Genomic DNA, 18,138 nt, shown 5'->3' on the forward strand with positions numbered 1-18,138 from the left:
TAGTTTGGGGGAGAAAAAGTTCATGAGTTCAGTTTTAGATACCTTTGTGTTGTTCTCTTGTCTTCACTTATTTTAAAGGACTTAAAAATTCAAATAAAGTATAAGCACAGTTGCTGGCTTATTTCCTTGTCTGGATTGTTATTTATTTGTTATTAATGAGCACTGAGTTAATTTGTAAGTTGGTTTCATCTTTCCTGTGAAAAACAAAGAGTAATGTGGCAGTAAGATTTTGGGACTTTGACGGGTACCCAAAACAAGGAAGACGTTGTGGTTTCCAGAAAGGAAATACAGTATGTATTAAATTATGTTTGTCTAATGATGCATTTTTTCCTTTTGTTGTGGTATTTTTCAGGACCAGTCCAGTAGCTGTATTAGAAGACATGTGGTGTATATAAAGTTTGTGATCATTGGGGGAAATTTTGGTGAGTGTCACTGCATTTATTTCAGATACCTTGTGATGTCAATGGTGGTCACAAAGGGAAGCCACATGCATCTTTTAAATCTGTGCTGCACTTGACAAAATGGGTTTTGTAATTAAATGTGACATCCAGTTGGTGTTTTCTGACAGTATGACCTTTTTTCTTGTCATTGCTGATGTTATTAAGTGATACGGGGTTTTCTAAGATTTAATAAGCTTTTAGGAAAGCTTCCAGATGCAGGAAAAAAAAAATACCCTGAACCATTTAGCTTATGTCCTAAGCCACCCGTGGAGTATGAGACCAAAATAAACTCACAGACCGAAAGAATAAAAACATGTTTTTAAGTCCAAAGCAGAGAGATCCTTCTGGTCTATATGTTGAAATGAGAGAGAAACAGACAGGTTGCTTGGGGACTGGGACATGAGAGGGAGTGAAGGACCCAGTATGCCTGGGGCCCAGCCCACCAACTAGCCTAACAGCGGCCAGAGAGACCAGGAACATTAAATTCAGCAACCACCCAGAAGACCTTGCTGGCAGTAGTCAAAAGGACAGTCTTTAGGGTCAGGAGACTGGGATTAAAACTCAAGTTCTACACTTATTGATTGTTCCATAACCTCTCTGAGCCTGTTTCCTCATCTGTAAAAAGAGGCTTCTAGTGTTCCCTATCTCGTGGGTTTGTTGAGTGGATAAAGTGAGCTAGGTAGTGCTGGGCAGTGTGGCTGCTCAGTAAAGCACTGATTCTTCATAACAGAACAGCCTTGTTTGGAAACTGGACATTTGCCATTGAGGTCAGGCCAGCAAGAGGTGTGAGGATCTTCCACGTGCTTTCCCATTTGCTAGCAGAAGGGACGTCACAGCTGGTCACCACGGTCCCTCCTCCAGCATCCCCTCCATAACAATCGTGGAAGCCCGAGATATTTGCTATCCTCTCTAACCCTGCCAACCCGTTCTTAGTCCAGCTTAGCTGATTTAATTCCCTTCCTGCCACCTTTGCAGTCAGGTGCAGTCACGTTCTTTGGGCTTTGTTCCGTTTGGAAGTTAATGTTGTTCTGAACCAAAATGACAAGAAGAAAAAAAAGGGTGGGGAGGAGATGGTACCCTTGCTCTGGGCCTCAATTACCATGTTGAGGTTTTCTTTTCCAAACTTTCTTTGGACTTTTTTAATCTTTGCTTATCATGCAGCCTTCATAGAGATCCAGTTATTGGACAGAAATTTTTGAGGTTTGACTAAAGGACTTGGCTTTGAGTGGGGCATTTACCTGTGATCAGGGAGAATCAGCCGTGTCACTGCAGATGGGCTGAGGTGTCTGGAGATGACAGCCCTCCAGTTTCAGGGGATCAAAGAGATGAACGTGGCCTCGGGGGCTGACTGGCCCCATCTCCCACCAGCCAATGAAAGTCTCTTCTACAGAATCCATGACAGAGGGGAACCCAAATTCTCTCAGAGATGAGGGACTTGCTGCTGCACAGGGGAGCTTTCTCTAATTAAAAGGTGATTTAGGGGCCTAGGGAAATTATAGAGGGTGAAAAAATTGTCCTAGATCTTGATTGTAGTGGTATTCATACACCTGTAGGCTTTTGTAAAAATTTACAGAAATACACAAAAAAAGGATGAATTTCACTGTAGTTAATTAAACCTTTATTTTTTTTTAATGGGGAAAAAAATGAGCAATTAGACAAATACCTGGACATTAGCTCAAATTGTTAAAGAGAAAGAAAAAGAGAAGGAAAGAGGGAAGAAAAGCAGTCTCGTCCTTTTATTGAGCTAAATATGTGCTCAGGAGGACAGACACTTGGTCTTCTTCCTTCCTGCCGTTTCGGTGTCTGGACCGTGCCTGGCACAGAGAAGTCCTGGGATAAGTATTTATTGAGTCACCACTGCCCTTAGTCACTTTCTAAGCAGAGACAACTGCACTCACTTTCCCACACACCAGCCCACCGGATATCTGAAGACATTCTCCTTCCTCATTCATCTCTGGGCTGAACTTACCACCTCCCATTCTTTGACTCATTGTCTGCTGGTGTTATTTTCCTACCCCTCCCCACCCAGTGACTCTTACCACACCCCTACAAAAATGGAGCGGTGCTTAAAATGCCGCCCCAAGGTGGTCTGGCCCGGGAGGAGTACAGTGGGTCCTCACTTCTATAGCTGATGTTAACAGACACCAGCCCTCATCTTCCTCCTGAGTGCCTGGTAATGGATCGTGGAGAATTTCTTAACCATAGTCTTCTAAGAATGGAGCTCCTAAAAGTTGGGAGGTTAGCAGTCCAAGAGATCGGGTGGCAGCAGATTCATCCTCTTAAGTGTCCTTACTGAAATGAGGCCAGGCCCTGCCACCCCTAGCTTGAGACAGCAGTCGTGCTGTTTATAAATCTTTGGGGTAGTACTGAACTACAGATCCTGATTCTTCATTATGGGTCAAAGATAGTCAGAAATTCTTTAAATTAAACTTGTAGGTGCTTGAAAAATCTAATTTCCCCCACCCTGGCCATGCCAGGGGGAGGTATATAAATACATAAATATACAGAGAGCAGTAGTTCTCAACCTGGCTCGATTTTGTCCTCCCAGAGGACATTTAGCAATGTCTGAAGACATTTTTGGTTGTCAGCCAAAAATGACAGGGAGGGTGTGTGCTGCTGGCATCTAGTGGGTGGAGGCTAGGAACACTGCTAAAGACCCTGAAATGCACAGAACACGACACACACACACGCGTGCAGGATGATCCAGCCCAAGATGTCAATAGTGCTGAAGCTGTAAAACAGATACAGAAATAATTCTTTTATTTTAGTGTCTAAAATACTCATTATTTTGAAAGTTTAAAATTGTAAATATTTTGACATTTAATTAAGTGTAAATATATAACTAGAAAACATAAAGAAGTTTGCTCACAGAATCACAGAGCTGAAAGGGCTCCTATGAGGCCACATTACCCCTGACTCCAAGCAAGAAGTGATCTGTGAATTCAGACAGATAGGTGTCTGAAGGCTTGTACCAAGAACTGTCCACTAAAGCTAAAAGCGAGACTCATACAGCTTGATCCCAGCATTTGCACAAAAGAGGTTGTCTCATATTTTAAATTTCAGCCCCGGCTTCTTCAGATGTGTTTGTCTTCAGATGACCTCTGAGATGAAACGATATTTCAATCTGGGCTAGTCCTTCCTTTTGAATCAAGGGTGTGTGATTCTGGTGTGATGAAAATATGCCTAGGGAGGAGAGAGATCTCATTACAGATGATTGAGATTGGGTATTTTGGTGCACAGGGCTGTTTATTTGCATCAGTCTCCTAGTGACACTGCAGTCTGGTTTAACCGTGAGTCGTTGAGAGTTTGTGCAGCCCAGTATGGCTACATTTGCTGAAGCAGAAGATTAAAGCAACATATGTCAAGTTGTGATATAGGACAAGCCACTTGAAAGGGCTTTAATTATAGGGCCTATTTCGGGAGGGTAACTGTGCTTTTGGCGAGGTGTATTTTGGGATCCACTAACCCAGCTTCAAGGCCAGTAATATCTTCCCAGAAAGGGTGTGGTTGAGTGCTTGTGGACATAAATATTTTCTTAGCAAAAGCTTTGGTATTTGGTATATTCTTTTGACTTTACTCCCCTTCATTTTTCTTTTCCTGATAATCTTTTCCTTTGCAAGAATGCTATGAGAATGCGTTCTGGAAAGCTGGAGAAGAGAAGGATGAAAGATCTCATTTAGATGGCCGAGCCCAGAGATTTAGGGACTTTACATTATCAGTCTGCTGTTTCTAAGATGAATAGAATTTAGAGGAATGTACCAAAGCTAATAGTAAGCAGAGTCGAGTGAGACTGTAAAAACACCAGTTGGGGTAAAATATTTTAATGTAAGTATCTGTAGAAAAACTACGCATTTATAGCTACTTGCTTCCAGCACCCCCTCTCCAACCCATGGGTAATTCTCAAGGGCCTCACGACTAATGACATTGAGAGGGTATCTGCTTTCACTTTTGTTCTTCAAGACTTGTGCCTTTTCCCTGCTCTGCCTCCGGCTGACCCCTCACTCTTCTGTTAATTCCTGAGGCCTTTAGCCTTAAAGGAGGGTCAGACCTCACTGCCCAGTCAGCATTTCCTAGTCCTCATCTAAAAGTGAGTGATAGAGGAAAAATTTGATCAGCAAAATAAAATCAGCTTCTCATTTACACAGTGGAGGAGCTGGAGGAGCAGGGTACAGGGAACGAATGACAGAGTTAAAGAGTAAGAACAAGCCAATTTTGTAACTCAAAAAACTAACCAGACGTCAGGGCGGGAGAAGTGCTTTCACTGAAATTCTAAGACATGCAGGCAAGTAAGTGAGAACAAGAATGTCCCATAAGGGGGCATTGATTGCAAAGCCCCAGAGCACAGAATCTCTGCAGAGGTGTCCGTGTTCTCCCAGAGCCAGTCTGGGCTCCCTGCATCCAAATCACCCAGAGAGCTTGTTTAAAAGTGCAGGTCCCTGGGCCGCTCTGGACACATGGAAACTGAAGCCCTGTGCTGGGCGTGTCCTCATGCCCAACTCCAGGTGGCTCCTGCATACTAACCTATGTGAGCCGAGCCTCCATCCTCCCCTTGGCCAGGGTATACAGGTTGCATGAAGCAGCCCTGCCCAACCCCTGAGATTCCCTTCTGTGAGCATCACCGAAAGCTCTAAAGAACAGAGCAGTAGGGCATGTGGAAAGTCCGCCCTGTGCGTGCTGTCCCTGCTCTGGTGTGCTAGGGGCAGAAGCACCATGTTCTGTTCCCTTGTATTCTTGACCCTTAAGTAACTCCCACAATTATGTTATCCCTTGCTCCCTAAGAGAAATGTTCTTCTCTTTCCAGGTTAGTTTTGTTGCTGTTTGAAACTAGGTTCTTTGAAGCCACTTTGAGGCTGCCCTCCTGCTTGTCTGCTCTCATAGCCCATGTACTTAGAATTCACTCTAAAATTCACACCATGGTGTGGTTTTTACCTGTAAATCAGCATTTCCCACTTGCAGAGGGGTAATATTTTCAGAATAAGTAGTGATCATGTATTCTGGTACATGACTGGAGAGCTATGTGATGCATCCCACTTGGGGTCCAGGTGGTGGGACCCACCTGCCAGCCCCGCCATGCACTGGCAGGCTGCCATGCAAATGTGTGTTATGATACCATTTGTAGAGCCAATTCAAGTTCATAAGCAGCTGTGGCACATTTGCTTCTCCCAAAGTACTTTTTAGGTGGTGGATATAACCTGCGGCTCAGAGACTTTAGCCTATGTCTCAGGCAGAATATGTTTGGGAGTGTGGGCGTGTTTGTTGTCCTGCTCTCAAAGAGTAAGGCAAGTGGAGAGATAGGGGTGGGGCAGGGATGGTCAATGTCCTACAGTGTCTGGGACAGCCCTGCCTGGTAAAGAATTGTCCCCAGTACAGTATTCGTTGCCCTCACTACTAAGAAGCACTGCTCTGAGGTGGCACAGCTGATATGCAGCAGAGTCGGGCTTATACCCACTCTGTTGGAATCCAGGACCTTTCTGGCCCTCTCCACATTAGAAACATCACAGAATTGATTCCCACTTCTTTGGGAACTCTCACTGTAGTAAAATTGACCTCAGAGAGGGTGTTTCGCATTTTATGCCGTTGCTGCTTTGGCACCAGAGCTCAGGCACAGCACACTCCCAGAGGGAAACAGCCTCTGTGAAATCTCAGTGGCCCAGCTGATCTGCACCCTGTACCTGTCCTTCCTCTATCAACGCTGAATGCAGGTGGAGAGAGAGAGCTATCTTTGGAAGAGATCAAAGAGGATGCTCCACCCACAGCCTTTGATCCAGTCTTACTGGCTTAAAAACCATCCATAGAGGGAATTGGATATCCATTTCAGAAGTTTTTGATACACTATCTTAGGCTTCATACCTACCTGGTACACTTGTACAGCCTCTTGGAGCTTTGTTTCAAGTTTGGTTTTGATGTCAACCAACAAAGAAGCTAAAACAGCAGCTCCATCAGTTTGAATGAGCACATGTGAAATTTATTAAAGTGGTAAAAATAAAACCATCTTAAATGAAAAGGCATATGGTTAAGCTGAGCTGAATATAAATATTCAGGGGATTATGAAAAGAGGAGGTAGTGATAGTATCTGATCTTTTTTTTTTTCTTTCCTGGCTTTTTATCCCCTTCTTTCACTTCCAGTTTCTTTCTCAGTTTATTTTGAAAATTTTCAAACCTGCTGTTTTGGGAGAATGATAAAACAAATACCTGTAGGTCCTTTACTTAGATTTACCAATTGTTCTAAACTTGCTACATTTGCATTCCTTATTCCCTCTTCCAATTATATATATATGATATCTATACATGTAAAATACATAATATATATTTAACATGTAATATATATTATATGTATATAGTATACATTATATAAATGTTTGCTACATTTTTTGAAAGTTCCAAACATCTTGACACTTTACCTCTAAATATTTCATCATGTATCTCCTAAGTGTAAAGATATTCTTCTACATAACCACAATGCTATTATCTAGTAAGAAACTTAATAGTAATTCCATAATATTTTCTGGTATCCAGTCCATATTCAAACTTACCTAGTTGTCCCGGGCTGGTTGTCGTATAGAATGTCCTGCCCTCTGGGCTTGTCTGTTTCCTCACCATGTTAACTTGCCCCATGCTTCCTGAAAATTGTTAGATCTACACGTTTGTTATTAGATGTGGGTTAAGCCTCCTTGGGCAAGAATGCTTCATAAGTGGGATTGCATGCTTGATATTACATCACATCAGCAGATGGATGATGTCAACTTCTCCCACCATCCACAGTGCTGAGTTTGATCTCCTGGATAAGGTGATAACCAGACCTCACCAATATCCAGATACATTTGCATCAGTAAGGTATCTGCGAGCTGGTGTCTGGGTCCTTTGTCAACATCCTGTCCCCCACCTCCATTTCATCCACGGCTCTGAGTATCTATGGATAATCCTCGCCCAGGTCAGTTATTACACTGGGATAGAGTTTGATATTTTTTTACCCTTTGCTTTCACTTCCTCAGTTCTTTATAGTGAATGACCTAGGCCTTTACATTTTCACAATGATGATTTTAAAGCCACTTCTTAGTAGTCAGTTAGATTTTGTTGTGACAGTAGATAATGCTAAACATTTTTCTTTCTTGCTTCTGGAATAAGAAGGAGTAACTTGAGCATAATTTATTACATGCCAGGTACCATACAGACTCCCTACCTGGAGAACTTCTTTTACTTTCTTCCCTCATGACAGCTCAGACTAGCAAGCGAAGTGACTTGCTCAAGGTCACCCAGCTCCTGTGGTGGAGCCAAGATCAATCCAGATCTGTCAGGCTTCGGGCCAGGACTCATTCATGTTTCCTCTGATCCCCAACTCTGGCTGTGTCTCCTCTTCTACAGTGCTTGCCTTAGATGAGTGCCTATCTGACTTTGGGGTCCATAAACAAAGAAAGTCTGCAAGGACGGGTGTACAGCTAGAGAAACACAAGCTGCCCGCACCTAAAATGGGCAGGTGCTACTGGGTCTTTGGCAGATATGGGCCCAGCACTACTAGAGAGCTCTGTGTGTTGACCATTCCAACTTTTTAATGTTGGCAGCTAGTTTATATATCCTGATACTTTTCAGCTAAGTCACCAGTTTTTAGCACCAGCATTGCAGCTGGCCGAGGATGCCTTGAATCAGTCATGGCTTTGTTTAGAAATGGAATTCATTGTTTGTTTGTTTTTAACATCCTCTCTTAAACAGAAATTAATATTCTTGAGATGTGATACTGTTTTGATTTGGGGAGCAGGTGTTTGATTTTTGAAGAGGGAAAGTTGGGTTTCATGGAAGTGTTCTTTAACTGATACATTATTATAAAACCTGGAATTTAATTAGTATTTCGACAGCACAAGAGTAGACGCTTCATCTACAGGTTCGAAGAAAAGCAAATACATTTCCCTCTGAATATCTGTAGGAATTTTCCTTTTCAAATTGTTCTCTGAGTCCTTACCGGGGCAATGAAGTCTGTCAGTTTCACCCATCTTGCACTCAGTGTTCTCTGTGTATATTTAACTGTGTTAACAAGTCTCAGAAGAACCTGTGAGCTTGTTCCCAGGAGAAGAACTGAAGCAGGAATGACAGATAAATAGCAGCACTTCTCAGGATGGGCCTCGGTTGTTAAAGTGCTGGCTGAGGATAAAGACTACTAGGTCAATGCTAATTGTTTTTAACAGAATTATTCTTGAGTTTGGAGTGGTGGGGAATGATTGCAGGTAAAGACCTTCTCTGGTCTCACTTTGTCATGCAGGAATTTAGCTCTGCCCTCCTGCTTTACAGATTAACAACGTGAGGCACAGAGAGGTTGAGTTGTGCCCAGATCAAGAGACTTAATTAGCCTGGGTCTCTTGTGGTTGCACCTCACGTTTTCCAAAGCTAAAGCTTTCAGTCAACAAGTAGTAACCATAATGCTTCACCCTGGCATGTCATCTCTGTGTCTGCAGTGTTTATTTCCATCCAAACCCTCCATGACCCAAGGTCCTACCCAGTAATATTTAACAAGTGAAGAAATGAAGGTCCAAATCAGTGCTCTTCAATAGAAATAGAAGGCAAGAAGGGAGTATAAATATTATTTTCTTGTAACCATGGTAACATAAAAAGAAACAGGTGGAATTAATTTTGATAATATACTATAATCTAATATACATCCAAAACATATTATCATATAGCCATGCAGTGACTAGTAAAAGTTATTGGAAATTTGTACCAAATCTTTGAAATCTCAGTGTGTACTTGATACTGAACAGCACATCTCAGTTTAGATAAGCCACATTCGGGTACCCTATGTGGCTGGCGGCTCCCAGTGCTGGGTAGTCCATGGCTGAATGCAGCTAAATTCTTTAATTGAAATCTCTTGAGAAAAACTCAATCTGCTTTCTTGTCCTCCCCCCAACCTGAGGCCACATATTTTGGTCCTCTTTGTGCCGCTTTTCCCCCAGCTAACTCTAATTACAGGGAAATGATTGGTTTGGCCATAACCACTAGCTCAGCAGTTTCCTACCAGTCCTGGCAGCTGGTGAGACCAACACACTCTGCCTTGAAAATGATAGTGTGAAGCATCCTTCCAAATTTCTCCACAGCAGTTTCCATGATTTCCTTCCTCTCAGAAAAACTCAGTGGCATTCTGCAAAACCAGAGTGATTTTTAAAATTCATCCTTTCTTAAAGACCCCTTCTATTTAATGGATTCTTCAAATATGTGCTAACTAGTAGTCTTCCCAGGACCTCGGCAGGACAAGTAGCCATTACAGTTTTTATACCCAATATACCTCTATTTTAATTCATGATGGTTCTTTTTTAAATTAATCAAATATAATCCCCAATATATCAGTCCCATTTTCAGCATTATTTATGAAACTGAGAGCATTATTCACAATGAAACATTAGTAAAGGTCAATACATTTCCACTAAATGTCAAGACTCTGGCCATTGACCCCATTACTTGAAGTATTAGACTGTAATACAATCTCAGGGAAAAAATGACAGACGTGTGGTGACAGGCTCCTGTTTGTTATGATGGACTTCACCCAAATAGAAACCCTGATCCGTAAGAATTGAAATCTGAATAGGGAAAAGGTTGTTCCATATTCTCAATCAGAGACCAGACCTCCTACCACCTTCCTATGGTAATGCTACTTAGACCCCTAAATCACAGTCCTCTTACTCATTCTGATTTAAAGGCATCTTTATTTCTTTGAGTGGCTATCTCATGTTCATTTCAGAATGTCATTTAGTAGCTGTATTTCTGTTAAATAACCAGAAATTATAGTTGACTCCAGCCAAGTGACTGAGTACCTTCCAAGTATGGTGCTGAAAGGAAATGTTTTGGTTTCGTGTTCAACATTAATAGCTGACTGAAAGTGATGGATGGGGCTGGGTATGAGGAGAAGAAAGGAAATCTAGAATACAGTGGCAGACCATCATCTACTGTGGGGATTCTTTACCTGAAGTTTTTATCTGAATCACCCTAGGAGATGTTAAAAATCCTGGCACCCAGGCCACATTGTCAGAAGCCCTGAGAAGAGGACCCAGGCAAGTGTGTAAGAATCACCTACTCTCACTCAACTATGTGAAAACGTAGAGAGAACTTTACTATATGTAAATTATACTTTAATAAACTTAGTATCCTAAAATATATTTATATGCATGCATTCAAGTTTTTTACACCCACCATGGAGAACATTTTGACTGTCAAATGTTCTGGAGTCTGAAGATAAAGTTCACAGTTGAAACAATGATTCATTCATTCAGTAAACATGTAAAGAGCAGTGCTAGGCATTGTTCCTGCCCTTGAAAACAAAGTTACATTGAGACCCAGTAGGTGCCCCTGGGGGTTTTGTTTTATGGGTGAGACCGATATCCAACAGTTACTATGCAGTGTGAAAAGTGTAATGAGTGTGTCCACAGAGCAAGTGGGGAGGAGACCCCCAGCAAACATATATACACACGTGCATGTGCACACAAACACACACCTGCACCCGCACACATTTCCAGCCTTAACCCACTGCCTTCTTAAAGGCGGAAGAGGGTAGGCCGTGTTGGGAAGATTTCATAGAGAGGCCACAGAGCATGGTCCTGAGGCATGAGTAAGCAAGGAAGTGAAAAATATTCTGTCTGTATTTCAAAGGAGTGGCTCTCAAAGTTTAATTCTAAAGTAAAACGAGGTCTTTATGGCATCATTTGCTTTTTAAGGTGATTACAACAGCCTGTGATATGGTTCAGTTTGTTTATCCTGCTCTGTCTAGTCCCAGCCCAAATCACAATGCCTGACACACAGCGGTCTGCAGAACAGTAAGTGTGCTGAGTGGAACTGACACTTTCAGTAGTTTTGCCTTTCCCCTGACAGACTGTCAAGACACAGTTGTATTCTAGGGAGGATAATAATACCACATATAATTTTCAAAATAGCACCCAAGTTACCTCTGTAAATATTGCTTCCAAGATACTAAAACTTTGCCCTAGAGGGAGAGCACGTTTAAGAATATATGAGTGGTTCCTGCATGGTATGATTTGATTTTTATATTTTAGAAGCATTAACTCTTCTTTTCTAACCCAATTTTTACTCTTTCTCATTCTTAAATATATCTGAGGTTTTAGAAGAGCAACTGGGCCAAAAGATCAAATGATCGTGGCATTCCTTACTAAGTCTGTCATTTGTGTAGGCACAGGAAACAGCATTGTGTTTTCCTGGATATTGAAAGCTCTTTCAGGATTTGGGGGACAGAGAATATTTGAGAGTAGCTGTTGACACTGCATTGAAAAGAATATAGCCAGTGCTGGGGTGCCCACTCACCCAAGGCAGCTACTCTCCCTACATGTTTTTGCAGCTTATATGCCAGTTACCATCACTGATTACTTTGATGCTGCAGAACGTAACAGGGAAATTTGCGACTTGACCCTTTGCCTGTGGTGTAACATGGAAGGACAAGATCTGCTCACACACGGCTTTGTTTGGAAGGCTGAATGGTATTTCTCGAGGAGCCCTGTGTGTTGGAAATCTTGGCTGTTAGTTTGCCTGCTTCTGAAGCCTAAAAGCAATGTGGATTCCAGGCCCTGTTCCATTAAATAACCATTCTGGTTGGAAGGAAAGTAGATGATGTCATGGGAGCTGGGCCCGGGGTTTTAAATGATAGGATGGACAGGGCACTGGCTTTGGTGCCGGGCATGTGATTAAATTGGAGCTCCACTGCTGACCAGCTGTGAGTCTTGAGCGAATCACTGCACTTCTGTGCCCTTCATCGTTCTCATTTCCAAAAGGGTGATTGAGGGTTAAAGGAGATAGAACGCCTGGCACTAACACAATGCCTGACACTAATACTCATTTAACTCCATGTCAGGTCTCTGTATTTTGTATGTGTGAACATGTGTATCAGTCTTGTCAGTGTCTTGTTTAAAACCTTTTCAAGGCTCCCCTTACCCCCTGAGAAAGGCTTAAGCATTTTAACCTGGCATTCAAGGCATTTTATGACCTATCTGGCCCACGCTTCTACCACATCCAACTCCTACACATGTTCTTCCCAGAACAAAACCAAACCATCTCTGTGCCCTCGGGGGCCTCAGGCACTCACTCTCATCCTCTCTGGACGCCTTCCTCCCATCTCTTAGGTCTCAATCCAATCTGCTGCAAGTCTCACTTCTCCCTTGACCCTCAGGCTGGAAAATACATCTCTTTGTCCAACACCGTCTTTCCCATCACGGGTGCTCAGAGAGGCCCCTCTCCTTTTTTGCAAGGACGCCTGCAGACAGCCACCATCTCACTGTGTCCTCACTTGGCCTTTTCTCTGTGCACATGCATCCCTCGTATCTCCCTCTTATAAAGACATCAGTTCTGTTGGACTAGGGCCCCACCTTTATGCACTTGTTTAACCTTAATCACCTCTGTAAAAGCTCTGTCTCCAAATACAGTCATATTGAGAGTTAAGACTTCAACATATGAATTTTGGAGGGACAGTATTCAGTGACACGTGGATGTAAAAATCTGGCCAGATCCTCTGAGGGAGTGTGTGTGCGTGCATGTGTGTATATGCATATGATGCACATGTGCACACATGCCAGTGTGCACGTCCCCTGTGGCACTAGCTTTCTTCTCCTTCCCTGCCCTCATGCAGAACACCACAGAGCAGCAGACACCGTGTTGCTCCCCTCGGTTACCTGGCTTGGCTTCCCACGTGATCCCACCCCTCAAAGACCAGCTTCCGCCCCTACTGAGGGCTCCCAGAGACACACACTGTCTCACCCAGCAGTTCCATCACAGCCCCCTCCTTGCTTCCAGCTGCCAGCGAAGGGGAACAAGGGAGAATGAGCCGCAGCAGGGAAGGGAAGGAATTAGGGATCTGAAACAGAGTGACTTTTTTGTTTTAAAAGAAAGAAATGAGATCTTTCCTTTTACTACTTCTCTGTTAAACATTGTCCATGGAGTTTTTTTCCCCTCCGCATTTCTTCAGGGCTCCAATTTTGAAAGTCTCTAAGGAACCCCTTAGCTCTCAAAGTTTAGACAGTTGATAAGTGATGTGGGAGAATGCAGTCTAATTGGGACCTTCGTTAACCCACCCCTGACTTACAGAGGGAGGCTGTTTGGTTACAAATAGTTGTTATTCTGCTAAATCAGAGGCTCCTCGTCTCTCATCTGCCTGCAAATTAGCTGGAGGCACAAACTTCGCATTATGCAAAGTATTTATTCTCGCAATTAATATGCTGAAAAGTGTGGTTTCGCACTTTTCTGCCAGTACAAAGGTTCTCACCCAGTAGTGAACTGAGTCACCTGGGGAGCGTTTACAAAGGTACCAAGACCTGTCCTTCCTCCTTCCCATCCCCACCCCACCCCCGTGAGAGTGTGAGAGAGAGGCCCTGGGCCTCCCTAACCCTGCACTGTTAACCCCAGTGTCATCACTTCTTATTACTTCCTCAGAAGGTCCCTACTAAATTTTTCATATATGGAATTCCCTTTTTTTTTTCCCTTGACAAAATCCAGTGACCGGTGTATTTTTTTTTTTTTACCATTTTATTGTTTTATGATGGAAACCTTCAAATTTATAGAAAGTAAAAACAGTGCCGCATAACAGACCCCCATAATCACCCAGCTCCAACAGGTAGCCACATCCTGCTATTCTTGTTTCATCACAGATAAGAGAAAGAGCAGTCTGTGAACTAGAAATCAGTTACCGATCCTGACAAGTATTTGCAACCCACCTTTTTGCATTTAATCCTCACAGCACACCCAGATACTGTTACCCACATTTTATAACATTGAAGCTCTAAGAAATCACACAGCTGTCCAATCTCTCAGCTAGTAAGTGTTCAAATAGGGATTCGCTCCCAGAGGTGTCTGAGACGTAGACTTTGCCCCCTAAGCTGCACCTTAGAAGAATTAGGACCATAATAAAATGTGTAGGTCAGGGTTTTACAGGATGCATAGATGGATGGCTATACAGAAAGCGAATACAGTGCCATGTGAATGTCAGAAGCTAGGTGTTAAGTATGTAGATGTTCAGTGTTAAATTATTAAAACATTGTGTTTGAAGTTTTTCACAATAAAATGTTAAGGGAGAAATTCCAACAGAAGCAAACTTTGTCTTAATCCACCAAGCAGTGGACAAAACACACAAGCTATTTTCAGATGCTTATCCTACGATATGATGTCTGTTCCAGAGAGACTTGGTTGCATTTTAAGCTTAAAAATAGCAAACCAGGGATAGAAATTACCTGGAGATGTACCTAATCAACACTCCCTGGTGAGGTCTTAGAGAACTGGGAAAACCAGATGCAAAAGCAAAGACTCTGCTGGGCTGGCCCCTCACCTGTGAACCCTCAGCTCAGGAACCTCCTCACTGTTGCTGCTCATGAAAGGCCAGAGCCAGACATGCTGATGGACGATTCTCTTTTCCAGTTCTGGCTATTTAGGTGGGATTCCATTGTTTACCCAAAAGAACAGTTTGCAAACATACATCCTGCATGCTGAAGCTGTTCCTCTGTGCAGAAAGACGTTATCAGTTTTTTCACACTGTGTCAAAAACACAGCCCCCCACACCACTCCACTGTGTGACGCAGGCCCCGCTATGATGGCGAGCTGGCCTGGCCAGGAACTGCTGAGCCATCTCTGCTCTGTTGGGAGCAATGGTTGGAGGCAAAGATACCCTGTTCAAGGGATTCTTGAAGGCATTTCGTTGCTGAAGGTGCAAGGAGACCCTGGGTGTGCAGGGAGCCCTCTCTCTCACTGGCATTACCCGACCTGTTCAGGGCCTCAAGCTAAGTGCTCCTGGCCCAGGGAAAGCTCGGCACTTCTAGTTTTAGCCTGCTCTGGGGAAGGGAGCTGCTGTGGGATACAGAAGCCACCTCTCCAGAATCTTCCAGGCCCCTCACTTACTGCAAAACTAGGGTCACACCAGGAAACTGGGAAGTTTCCATTAACAACCTTTCCCATTGATTTACAAAATTCCAACTGAATCTTGGGGCCATGTGACTCACACATGTTCATACCTATAATTGTATAATCAATTCTCCTTTCACTATATCCTGAGCAGAATTTAAAGCCCTCAAGAGGTGCCTGTCTCCTGAGTTAAGTCCTCCATCAGCTTCCTTCATCCTGAAGGGCCCAGGCAGTAGAGTCTACAGGAAAAGCAGGCTTATCATTAAACCTGGGTGTGAATCCCAATTTCCACCATTACTGGCTGCGAGACTTTGGGAAAGTTGCTTAACATCTTTGAGCTCAGCTCATGGGATCATTGTAAGGTTTGAACTCAGGTATGAGTATGCGAAGTCACCTAGCATGGTCTTGGGCCCACAGCAAGTGTCACTAAGCACTGGTTTCCCTTCTCTCTCTCTCTCTCTCGTGTGTGTGTGTGTGTGTGTGTGTGTGTACGTGTGTGCACACAGTGGGTGTGAGATGAGGGCTCACATCCTTGCCACTCGCTGGTGGTACGAACACAACTTGTCTCTTTGCATCTGTGCCTTCGAAATCTAAAACTGGACTGCCTGTTCTCCAAAATGCTGGACTGTTTTTTAAGTATACTGGCTAGTTGTCCCTAGGGTGCTCCCTCAGACCATGGAGCACAAGAAGGTTCAGGGCATGCAGCCCAGAAAGGGTGAGGGCTAGGGGTAAACTGAAGGCTGCGGGATTGCTTAATCAGTTAGAGAGGACAGGGGAGAAATGATCAAAATGAGTCTGGAATCAAAATGGCATTTCTGTGCTGGGGGAAGGGTATAGCTCTGGGGTAGAGTGTACGCTTAGCATGCACGAGGTCCTGGATTCAGTCTCCAGTACCTCTGTTTAAATAAATAAACCTAATCCACCCCCTCACCACCACCAAAAAAAAAAAAAAAAAGATTGGCATTTCTAAAAACTAAGATTACCACCTGGGAGTTTTGCCAAGGGCGGGCCCCCAAGGCGGGCTTAGATACACCACATTGAGGAGGTGGGAGCCTGCACTTCTGGTCACTTCCCCACAGGAAACCCAATTGCAGCCTGATGACTCCCGCCCTGGGGAGGCTCCGGGCTGCTAGGGATGGGTAGACCACTGCAGCATTCCTGCCCACACCCGCTACTGCCGCCTTCATCCTGAGAATGATTTCCGTTATTATTTCATGTGGTCTGCAACCGGGAGAGAGTGTTTGCTCAGTTTTGCATAACAAACATTAAATCTGTTGTTCAGTTTGCAGTTTAGCCCTGCTTGTAGACCTTCTGTCCTTGGTTCCTGCCTGCTGCAGCCATCCAGGCACTTGGGACACATTTCCTTTCTTCTCCACAGCTGTGAGGGGCCCAGGAGTTGGGCTTCCTTAAATGCAAGCAGATGGAAGCAAGCGGGAGTGTGGAGGCAATTAGAGGATTTCTTCCTCCAAGCAGTGCGGGCTTGCTCTCTTTGGTGTGGCTGTTCTTGCTCATTTCTATTTTCCATTTGGGTTTTGTAAGGCTGCCGGCTTTTCCCCTCACGCTGTGTATTTTGCTGCTGGTTGCAGGCATGTGCAAGACAGGGTGATCTGGTTGCTTACCAAAGTTATTATCCGCACCAAGGTATGGATAATACATATCATGATGGTGGTGATGCCACTTCATATTTGTAAAATATTCTGCAGTTTAACGAGTGCTTTCACGTCCATCAGCATTTCATTTGGTCTGGGCAGAGGCTCAAAAAATGACGGCTGTGCTCACTGTGCAAGAATCAGAGTTTTTCCTTGTCTTTACACCATCTCTGTCGTCAGACCACAAAGGGGAGGGTAGTGGAATAAAAACTGTAGTCTTCTGCATGGGTCCTTTTCTCTTTCTAGTTTCAGTCAATCAGTTTAATATTTTTCCAACACTTTGTGAGCTCACTGCTGGATTCTCTGGTGACATTTATAATTGTAGCAGACAGCCCTTGCCATCAGGGAGTTTCTGATCTAGTTGGGAAAACGAGCCCCACAGCTGTGAGTTTGCGTAACAGTGCCCAGCACACAGAGAGCACTGGATAACTAGGTGTTGGATGCATGGGTGAATAAATGAATGGATAACGTAACCCACCAAAGTCCAGAAAAGCAAGAAGAGCTAAGGAGGAACTGCAGGGTGAACGGTCCTTGAGGGGAACTGGCACTGAGGGTGCCCAGCCCAGGGATACCTGGGTGCCTGGTGCGAGGGGACATGGATCATCTGCATTCGTGAATTGCCATCCCTCAGTGCAGCTAAATGAAAGCTGAAGGTATTAGAGGAAACCATGTAGATAGAGGCTGCAAAGAGTGAGCAAGGAGAATGTCATTCTCTGCTCAGGATGGGACATGCGGGAAGGGAGAGGGAAAGAGTGAAGGAGGCCAGAAACGGACAGACTGTAAGAGAGAGGTTACTCATAGAATTGTCAGGAAAAGTGCCACTGAAGTCACTCCACCGTAAAAGTCTGTCTCCTGGATTTAAGAACCTACTCTATTGCAGCCCTGTTCAGGAGCTGGGAGGAGGCCATGGGGAGAATCAGAGAGATACTGGACTTGGCCTTATCCCTTAGAGACCCTGCCATGCACAGGAAATAGTGAAATCATGTGGATGCCCCGCCCCCAAATGATCAAGTTCTGGGGACTAGCCAAGAAATTGAGAGATGTGGAGACCAGTGTAGATGTGGAGGGGGCTCCTTGTGGGGGTAAGACTGGTTAGGGCCTGGCACATGGAGGAGATGTGGGCACTGCATGGGCAGTTGTGTAGAGATGTGTCCCACCGTGGGTGGAGATGGTATCGGGCCAGT

At 44.0% G+C, this 18,138-nt stretch overlaps 1 protein-coding gene across 5 annotated transcripts in view; it reads left to right on the plus strand.

Moving 5' to 3' along the window:
• The window catches only part of FYN (FYN proto-oncogene, Src family tyrosine kinase), a 198,558-nt gene that overhangs the window by 88,861 nt on the left and 91,559 nt on the right, over positions 1 to 18,138 (plus strand). For 4 of the 5 annotated variants that reach the window (XM_010992002.3, XM_031456178.2, XM_031456179.2 and 1 more), the window contains one exon: positions 353 to 422. The exons of the other annotated variant lie outside the window; for it this stretch is intronic. The gene's annotated coding sequence lies outside the window, so the exon portion shown is untranslated. The remainder of the gene's footprint in view (positions 1 to 352; positions 423 to 18,138) is intronic. 5 annotated transcript variants of the gene reach the window in all.

This window comes from Camelus dromedarius, chromosome 6, assembly GCF_036321535.1.
Source record: "Camelus dromedarius isolate mCamDro1 chromosome 6, mCamDro1.pat, whole genome shotgun sequence".
Classification (NCBI taxonomy): domain Eukaryota; kingdom Metazoa; phylum Chordata; class Mammalia; order Artiodactyla; family Camelidae; genus Camelus; species Camelus dromedarius.